Raw genomic sequence first — 10,636 nt, 5'->3', positions numbered from 1 at the left:
GAGAGGATAGGAAGTAGCCATTGACAACGGTGACACCCTACATACAGCTTGCCATGGAAGTGACTTTGCACTTTTGAAAGTGAAAAAGCACTATGTTACAGGAATCCAGAAGACAAAGCATCTCCAAAACTCCAACATATTCTCCATTATTGCATAATAAGTATTTCGAATTTTTCAACATTAATTACAATTTTTATTCCAATTTCGTATTACGTAATACATGTCCCCTTGTTCATTTGCAAGTCAACTGATAATCACAATTGGTATCCCACCTAATATAATAAGATAACTATAGCTTGCTTCAAACCAACAATCTCCGTGGAATTCGATCCTTACTCACATAAGGTATTACTTGGATGACCCAGTGCACTTGCTGGTTAGTTGTGCGGAATTACATAGTATGAAGTAATTTTCGTGCACCACACTGGCAACCTTTTTGAAGGTGAATCCACCCAGGTTTAAGGGGACGCTTGTTGCAACTGAAGCTGACAATTGGTTCCGTAGTATTAAGAAGTCACTGCGAGCGCAACATGTACCAGAAAACAACACGTGGAGTTTGTAACCTATATGCTAGAGGGAGAAGCTGAACATTGGTGGCATGGAGTGCAACGCTTGTTGAGGCAGGAGGTGGAGGAGATTGACTAGGATACTTTTAAGGAGGAATGTTACAAAAAGTATTTTCCTAGAACTGTTTGTGATGCTAAAGAAATGGAACTGATGTAGTTGACGCAGGGGAATATGTTAGTGGCAGAATATACTCGAAAATTTGAGGATTTGTGCCAATTCTCTAATATCTATCAGGGAAACCTAGATGATTTTGAAGAATGGAAGTGTTTGAAGTACGAAGGAGGACTCCGCGAAGAGCTAATGCATTCATTAATACCACTGGAAATACAGAATTTTGCAGAGCTTGTCAATAAGAGTCAGTTGGTGGAAGACTGTACAAAGAAGGTGGCGGCAACAAAGATGAGTCGTCAAGAATTACCTCCAAAAAATTTTAATCAGTATATAGCCCCTCAAGGAAGGAACTTTAAAATGAATAGGACACTTTCTTAAGGGAATCATCAAGTTAGTAATCTTGCTGCTCGTGACAATATTGATAGGCAAGGACGAGATACTGGAAAGCGACCACAGCCAGTACTAGTAAACTTGTTTATAATTATTGTGGGAAGGACCATGGTAGGAATCTTTGTCGATTGGGTTCAAACGTTTGTTATTTTTGTGGTATGCCTGAACACATTGCGAGAAATTGTGAGAAGAAGATTGCTCAAGATTTAGCTAAATCTCAGCAGGCAGGAAGAGTATTTACAATGATGACTGAAGATGCTCGTACTCGGACTCCCTGACCCAAGGCCAGTATTGTGTTAAGATTCGCTTCTTAACTGCACTTTATGATTCTGGTACATCGCATTCTTGTATTTCTTTAACTGTTATACGTAAGTTGAGACGAGATGAGGAAACACAACACACCTGAGCATTAGAAAATAAGATAAGAACCATTTACTCGCACCTGTTTACAGGTAAAGGAAATTTTGAGGGCAAAATTTTCTGTTAGGAGGGTAGGATGTAACAACTCTAATTTTTGCACTAATGCGAGTTTTTCTTAAAATAATATTTTAAAGCGATTAATTTTATTTTGACAAGTCGACTTCGAACCCCAAAGTAAAATAAATGGTAATATAATTTTATTATTATGTTATGTTATTTATTTTACTTGCTCTAATTAGAAAGAAGCCTAGATAATAATATTAATATTATTATTATCAAGTTTGATTTTTACCAATAAAAATTAATTATTGTTATTTCTTGATGAGTTTAAAATTGCTAACGCTTCATCAAATATCTTTTATTCCTAAGTTACTAATGTCATTTATATTAATAACTCATATACATTTAACTTTATATATTATTATTATTATTATTATTATTATTCCGGTATTATCTATATTATTATTACTACTATTATTATTACTATATTATTAATTATTTTTAGAAAATAAAAAGAAACAAAATCCACGCCGTGGCGCATATATATATGTACATAGAATCAAAGGTAAAAGAAAAGGGAAAAGAGAAATGTGGCTGTAATATAGGAATGTAAAATAAGAACTTGACAGCTCATGAAGCCTTAATTACCACCAATTATTTTCTTTGCTTAACTTTTTATTTTATTCACTAAGCCTCAGGAAAAAAAAAAAGAAAAGAGAGAGACCAAAGCTTTATGAGAGAACTGTAAAATCCTCTAACCTTCCGGCCTCGATTTTTTGCGATCCGTAACTCCAATAAAAAATCTAATCTGGTAAAAGTGTTCGTATCTTCCTCCTCTACGTGTTGGCTTTACTTTTGTCCGGTGAAAGTCGACGGTGACGTAACTCCCCTACTCCTTGAGTTTGGCCAACTGAAGTTCTACGAGGCATGAAGGATTCCGAACGTTTTTCCCTTCAGCAGTTTGGTTAGAAAGCTTCTCCAGAGCTTCGAGTATTTCGATTTCATATAAAGGTAGAGTTTTGATAAATTTTCACCGACTAAATGATATTTGATAAGTGAATTGATGTTTGGATTGAGTGTTATTAATATTTGATTGCATTTCATTTTGAATTTTGTTGATATATTGATATTTTGATGAGGTTGTGTTTCAGTCAGCTCGAGAATGGATAAAATTTTAAGTTAATATTTTGATAAAAAATAAAACAGGTTTTCGGTCTCGTTGGAGGACAAGAAATTAGTTTGGAAATTTTATTTTGAAGAATGTCATTTTATTTTTATAAAAAGACTGAGGTTATGTTTATAATTATAAACTAAGTTTTGAAAGAAAAATGCTATTTTGAGTTTTTATTCAAAATTACTCTCTATATTAAAATAAATTATTTTCATCAAAGATAAATTATATTGTGAAATGATACAAAGGAGAAGAGAAAGAACGAAAAGTAAAGGAAAGAAAGATAATTAAAGGAATCTCTACCACAGGAGAGCAGAGAATAAAGATTAAAGAATATATTAACTAAAATGATCTCTGCCACAGGAGAGCAGAGAACAAAGATTTAAGGAATATATTAATTAATGAAATGACTGCCACAGGAGAGTAGATGTGACATTGTTTGGGCCTTAGTGCCAAATATAAAGTGGAGACGCCAACACACTGAGAACTGTTTTCCAAATGTACGCTTATTGATTTGGAAAGTCACATTGTATGCGGCCTAGCTATACGACTTAAAGTCACACTGTATGCGGCCTAGCCGTACGACTTATAAGCACACTGTATGCATCTGAAAAACCATATCTGGGACTCGTGCCCGGGTAATGTCGAGAGCGGGTAGGCAACCGACATATGAGCTCATGTCCTGCATTAGAAATAGACATGCATCATCCTTGTTGCGCATTTGCATTTTATTTGACACTGTGAAATTGTTTGTGATTGTCTTCTTGCGTTTATACATTCCTTAATGCTATTCTGAATTGTGGTGACTAGATATTTCTTTGTGACACTTGCATATTTCGTTGTGAATTACTTGAACTGTGGTAACCCTGACTAAACTAACCACCCTCGACCCTACTAAGAACCCCCCAGTTCTTATCCCTTTTCTTCATCCCCTTCAGATGGAGACCGGAGTTATATTTTATGAGATGGACTCTCCCTATATATTCGAAGATATTGTACAACATAGGTTTTATGTAGTAGCTGCGGAGATTAGGACTCATATGTACATTCTGCATGATCATCCCTTCCATCACCCGATCGACACTCCACAGTTTAACCCCGACATGCCCTATGAGTTTTCACTGCAGTGGCTCCACCCAGATGCTCCATTTCACCCGTTTCATGATAGACCGGTGCTTCACCAGCATCCCGATTAGCCTGCGGATCAGGTGGACCCTGAGCCTGAGCCCATGGAGGAGTATTTTCCAGAGCCTATACTGGAGGAGGACATCCCAGTGGAGAGATCTCAGTATCTTCATCCGAGCCATCTTCTGAGGAGCTGCTCACCGCCTCTATTTGTGGACCGGCGAGTGCTGGTCAGACTAGTAGCACGAGTTTCAGTGTCCCTCTTGAGATTATAGAGATTTTCGATGACGAGGACGAGGATCCTGAGGAGTGTTCTGATGTGATTGTGATCTCCTCTGACGATGATTGCTGAGGCCTGGGAGCTACAGTTGTGCCTTTTGATAGTTTTTTTGGTGTTAGCCTAGCTTTTGTATTAATCTCTCACTTTTGATTAGACTCACTAAGAGAGTAGGGTGTACATAGTTGACTAGACTAGTTCGGGTGCCAGCTTAGGGGTTTTTTGTACGGACCAAGGCCCGCAGTGTTGGTTTGTACTTAGTAGGATTTCTAAAGGGTTGTATGCTAACTCAGGATATATATATATATATATATATATATATATATATATATATATATATATATACGACAATACCTGTATGCGTATGTATGGTCTATGCTATGTGTTGTGATTATATATAATGCCGACTTGTGTATGTTTAATTAGTTGTCCTCGCAAGTTTTCTTATAATAGTCTTTCCAAAATCTTGATAGTACGCTAACCCGATTACAGGCTTAATAATAAATAGTAAAAGTTTTATGTGAATAAGTTGGTGACACTTGATTTCTGGTATGATCATGATTTATTGGGAATTGGGTTGTTACAGTGACAATTTTAGTATTATACTTAAATTAATTTAAATTTTATTATTCTATACATTAAAAAAATTAAATAGAAAGGATAGTGTAAAATATGATGACATAATATAATCAAAATAAAAATTAATAATCTTAAAAAATAATAAAATTAAAGATAATTAAAAAAGTTTAAAATAAGATTGAAGAAATATTTTTTTTATCTATTAGAATTATGGATGGAGATAAAAAATATTTTGAATATAAACTTTTAAATTTGCTTCTAATTAAATAGGATTGAGAAAATAAATAAATTTAATAATATTTATAAATAACTAATCTTTAAATAATATCAGTAAATTTTTATATTAATTTTGTTATATATAATAACAAATTTTATATTAATTTTTTTAAACTCAATGAAAAAGCGGCTCAATAACAATTTAATGATTTTAATATTATACCTAAATTAATTTAAATTTAATTATTTTATATATTAAAAAAATTAAATAACTTATATATATATATATTTTTATTTAATTATTCTATACAAAATTTTTGAATGCTTGATATTTTAAATTTTTTCTTAAAATAATAAAGTATGATTTAACAAACAAGTATGAAAAATAAATATTCATATATCAGTTATATATCTAGATATCTAAATCAAATAAGAAAATAATTCTCTTAGCAAATGTTTAACAACTCAAAAGTTAATACAATGGATTGTTATGGATTAAAGTGATGAAAAAATGAGAGCTGTCATAATGGTATGGTGGTAATTGATTGCGGCTGGGGTTAATAGAAGAAGAAAACAAGGAAAGGGAATAAAACAGGACAACATAATAGTAGCGATGGGACAATAATAGTTATTATCTATACCAATATATAATGTCAATACCAGAGTTTAATGTCCAATTTTAGTAGACATCATTTGGCCTCAAATAATTTATTTTACAAACCAAATTTATGGACAAAATAGTAAAAACATATTTTTGTTTTTAATTAAAAAATAATTAACCCACAAAAAAGTCAAATAACCATCGCAATCGTGAGAAAATTAAATAACTGCTCCACTTATAAATATCTATCACTGTCATTGATCTTCTTTTGTGCGTCTTGCTATCTTTTGGTTCTGCATTTATTAAGAAAGGGAGAATTCAACATATCAATAATTATGTTGTCACCGAAGAACAAATGCAACATCATCTCACAAGAAGGCATACAAATCATCCCGAAATGATTTGACAAGAAAGTTGATACAACTCCAATGCTAACACAGGTATCTATATTTTTCCTTTTGAAAAACACAGGGATAGAAATACACGATAATAGAACTGGTCCAAATAATAGACATTATGATAATATAAGTGGTTAGTATTTTATATTCACGGTTTATTTTATTTTTGAGTTCTAATTTTTAATTTAAAAAAAATTCAAAAGAGAAGTGCTCTTTATCTTATTCCATCTTTACATCTAAGGTTTATTTTTTTGTATAACTGTAGATCGAGTACTGTTCAATATCTCAAAAAGTTTTGATGAGTTTGGAAAAATCTAAATTTATTTTGATGATGAACAAACATTATTGAAACAATTAATTACAAAATTATTAATTTGTTTTTCATTTAACATATGTTGATTAATAATTTTGTGATGCAAATTTTGTATTGGGCCGAAAAATAACAAGCCCATTGGAACAATTTTTCTCAGCCTTATTATTAAACTATTGTAATCATATTGGCTGGAATCATGGTTATGTATTTGGGCCAGATTGGATTATTATTGCTACAAGCCCAATTAAAATCTTTGCTAAATAGACCAAAACTTGGTTCGAAACCATTAAGCAAAGAAAGCAAAGTTCCATTGCTTCCAACGGATCCTACTTTTCAAGTTGTGATGGATTTCAAATTCAATTAACTTGAATTAACTTGTATTGGAAATATAAGAGAGGTTTAGTACTTGATTTGATGGACATCATCAATGCTACATGCTACCTATAGCAAGGAAAGTGGAAGCTAAGCCTAGCCACCAAAAAGAAGGAGAAGCAAGTTACAAGACCATTGTAACAATGGCAAGAAAAAGAAAAACAAAAAGTATGCTGTGGCTGAGATCTTCATCAAGAAAGGTAAGATTCGGTGAAGTAACCTCAAGCTCTCCATACCAAAAATAGAAGAGAAGATTTCGGTTAGAGGAAGAAGATCCTTGAGGGATGGCTTGTCTCTGATTTTGCTCAACCACCACAGAAGGTAGCTACAGTGCCTACGTGATGGAGGAGGCAGAAGTTGGAGCAGATGAAGCTGTCATCATTAATAACTCATCAAGGGCTAGGAGTCCTTCTTGGAGTGCAAGCAAGGAGGGATGGCTCAGATTAATGAAGCTTGATATAAGAGGAAGACATAGAGGTAATTGCATGTTGGTTAAAGCATTCGATTTCCTCTCCTCTCTCTCTGGCCGAACCGATTTCTTGAAGAAGAAGAAGTTTAGCTTGGTTTTTGGTTTCAACCGTGGAGGCTTTCCCTTCTATAAATAAGGGAGAACAGCCAGGGCTTGAAGCAAGGAGTGAGAGTGCAAGGCACAGTGTTCACATAGCTACCTAAGCTAACAGAAGTTCTTCTCCTTCAATGTTCTTCATTTTGTAATTTTCAGTTTAATTTTGTCTGTCTTGAGTCTCATGGAAAAAGACAAACAGTGAGGTTTGTAAGAAAAAGTCATAGAGCGAAAAAGACAAAGAGTGCAAAATTAAAAGAAAAAGCCATAGATGTCCTTAGAGGTCCTTTGTACATCTGTGTTGTATTTCATGATTCTGTGAGAATCCCCTTGCAAGTTGGGTTAGCACTTAGCAGTTGAAAGCTTGGTAGTGACCAAGTCAAGTTCAGGATTGGGGTTTAGATTCTGGACTTGTCCCGGATAGGAAGGGTAGTTCCTAGGGAGAATTGGTGTTTGTAATCTAGGATGATTATAGTGAAATTCCATCATTGTTGTGATGGAGACTGGGTGTAGGATGCATTGCACTTTGCAACTGAACCAGGATATATCTTGGTGTAATTTTCTCTCTTTTCTACTCCATTTTTGATTTTGCTGAACAGGAGACAAAACTGAAAAATATCTCCTGGCTGGTCACGAGACAAAATGGAAAAATCTCGTGGCTAGGCACGAGACAAAAACAAGAAATATCTCCTTAGGTGTTCTGAAGGACAGCAAATGCTACTAATAAAAAAAGGGCTAAGATTCAACCCCCCTTCTCTTAGCCACTGATAAACCATCAATTGGTATCAGAGCTTGGTCTCAAAGAGATCAAGCTTTGTAGCTTGGAGAAAAGATCTAGATGGCAGAAAATAGTGGCTCTAATCTGGTGTCCTACAACTTGACAGAAGGACAGTCAAACAACAGACCTCCTATTTTCAATGGGAAAAACTACACCTATTGGAAGGAAAGAATGAAGATTTTTGTGCAAGCAGTAGACTATAGACTTTGGAAGATTATCCTAGAAGGTCCTTAATTTCCAACCAACACAAGTGTTGAAGGAGTGGTCTCTCTTAAACCCGAAGCAAGCTGGACCGAGGAAGACAGAAAGAAGGTGGAGCTCAATGCCAAGGTTGTCAACTTGCTCAATTATGCTATCAGCTTCGAGGAATACCGACGAGTATCACGATGTACAACAGCAAAAGAAATCTGGGACAAATTTCAAATCATCCATGAAGGAACCACCATAGTGAAGAAGACCCGGATAGGTATGTTGAACAAAGAATATGAAATGTTTGCAATGAAGGAAGGAGAATCTATTGATGGACTGTTTGAAAGATTCAATGTTATCATTGATGGCTTAGATGCTATGAAAATTACATATCCTGATTCTGTGCTTGTGAGAAGAGTTTTGAGATGTCTCACAAAAGAGTGAGAAACTAAAGCATTAATCATTTCTGAGAGCAGTAGTTTAGATTCCATGACATGTGATGACTTGAGAGGAAACTTACTTGCTTTTGAAAACACTTATTTGAAAAAAGATTCAAAAAAGAAAGGAATTGCTTTTACATCTGTGACTAACCCCCTGGATGATGAATCCAGTGATAATTCCTCTGAAAATGAGTTTGTATTGTTTGCCAAAAAAATTCAGGAAAATGGTAAAGTTTAAGGAGAGAGGCAAAGGAAGCAGCTCAAGAAAACAAAAGAAAGATTTCAGCAAGGTGACATGCTACAACTACAAAGAAACCGGGCATTTTAAATCTGATTGCCCTAAATTAAAGAAGGAGGAGAATCCAAAGAGAGGAAAGAAAAATGGACTGATGGCTTCATGGGAAGACTTAGAAAATGACTCAGACGATGATGAAGAATCTGAGACCAAGTCACAACCATGTCTCATGGCAGATCACATTGATCAGGTAGTCTTTCACAACCCTAACACTGAAGATCTTCATCTTATGATAGGCCACCTTTCTGAAAAAATTAGATGTTTTCTACTTGATAATTAAGATCTTGAGGAACAAATCACCATCCTAAAAGCTAAAAAATGGTTTTCTTAAAGATAAACTAAGGGAGGCTGAATCTGCTGTTGATCTTGTTGAAGAAAACAATCAATTAAAAGCTCAACTTAGAAGGTATGAAAGTGATCATTCTATTGTTGCACATGTAAACTGTTTCAAAGAAAATGAAGAGTTGCTGAAAAAGATCAAAAGTCTTGAAAATGATTTAGCCAAGTTCACTCAAAGTTCTGAAAATCTAAATCAAATCTTTGCTAGTCAAGAACCACTCTATGACAAGGCTGGCTTGGGGTTTCACAAAAATTGCAAATCTGTTAGAAAACCTTATTTTGAAAACATAGCCTCATCTTCAAATGATACAAGGTTTCAAAACCCAACAAGCTTTAACAAAACAGCAACTCCAAAATTTTGTAGACTATGCAACCGAAATGGTCACTTTTCCATTCAATGCTTTTTTGGTGAAAGAATGATTGGTGACAAAGTTTAAAAAGTTATTTTTGACTACAATGGCTTGGGACATAGGAGATGGTTTAACGTGAAAGGATCCAAGAAGATTTGGATATCTAAGGTCACTTGAGCTCATTTTGTAGGTTTGTCTAGCATCCAAGTGGAAGGATAATATATGGTATATGGACAGCGGATGCTCTAGGCATATGACCGGAAAGGCAACCTTTTTCATAAAGCTTGATGAGTATGATGGAGGGTTTGTCACTTTCGGTGATGATGGTAAAGGAAAAATAGTGGCCATTAGAAAAGTTGGTAAAAGTTTCTCATCTTCTATAAATAATGTTCTTCTTGTTGATGGCTTGAAACATAATTTACTTAGTGTTAGCCAATTGTGTGATCTAGCTTTTGAAGTTGTTTTTAGAAAGTTTGTGTGTTTAGTTGTATGTGAAAAATCTGGGGATATTTTGTTTGAGGCTAAAAGGTGTAATAACGTGTATGGATTGACTCTTGAGGACTTGAAAGATAAAAAAGTAACTTGTTTTACCTCTCTTGAATATGAAAAATGGCTATGGCACAAGAAATTGGATCATGCTAGCATGTACCAAATTTCTAAACTAGTTAAGAAAAACTTAGTAAGAGAAATTCCAAATATTAAATTTGATAAGGATTTTACTTGTGATGCTTGTCAGTTAGGCAAACAAGTAAAATCCTCTTTTAAAATAAAAGATGGAATTTCAACCAAGAGACCATTAGAGATGTTACACATTGATCTTTTTGGACCAACAAGAACTCAAAGTTTAGGAAGAAAACACTATAGCTTAGTGGTGGTGGATGATTACTCTAGATTCGGTTGGGTACTTTTTCTTATTCATAAAAATGATGCTTTTCATGCCTTTTCAACCCTTTGCAAAAGAATTCAAAATGAAAAAGATTTAAAAGTTGCCCATTTGAGAAGTGATCACGGAAAAGAATTTGAAGACTAAGACTTTGAAAAATTCTGTGATGATTTTAGAATTGCTCATAACTTTTCATGCCCTAGAACACCTCAACAAAATGGTGTTGTTGAAAGAAGGAATAGAAGCCTTCAAGAGATGAC

Source organism: Arachis stenosperma, chromosome 7 (assembly GCF_014773155.1).
Source record: "Arachis stenosperma cultivar V10309 chromosome 7, arast.V10309.gnm1.PFL2, whole genome shotgun sequence".
Taxonomy (NCBI): domain Eukaryota; kingdom Viridiplantae; phylum Streptophyta; class Magnoliopsida; order Fabales; family Fabaceae; genus Arachis; species Arachis stenosperma.
Note: the sequence above shows the minus strand (reverse complement) of the source record.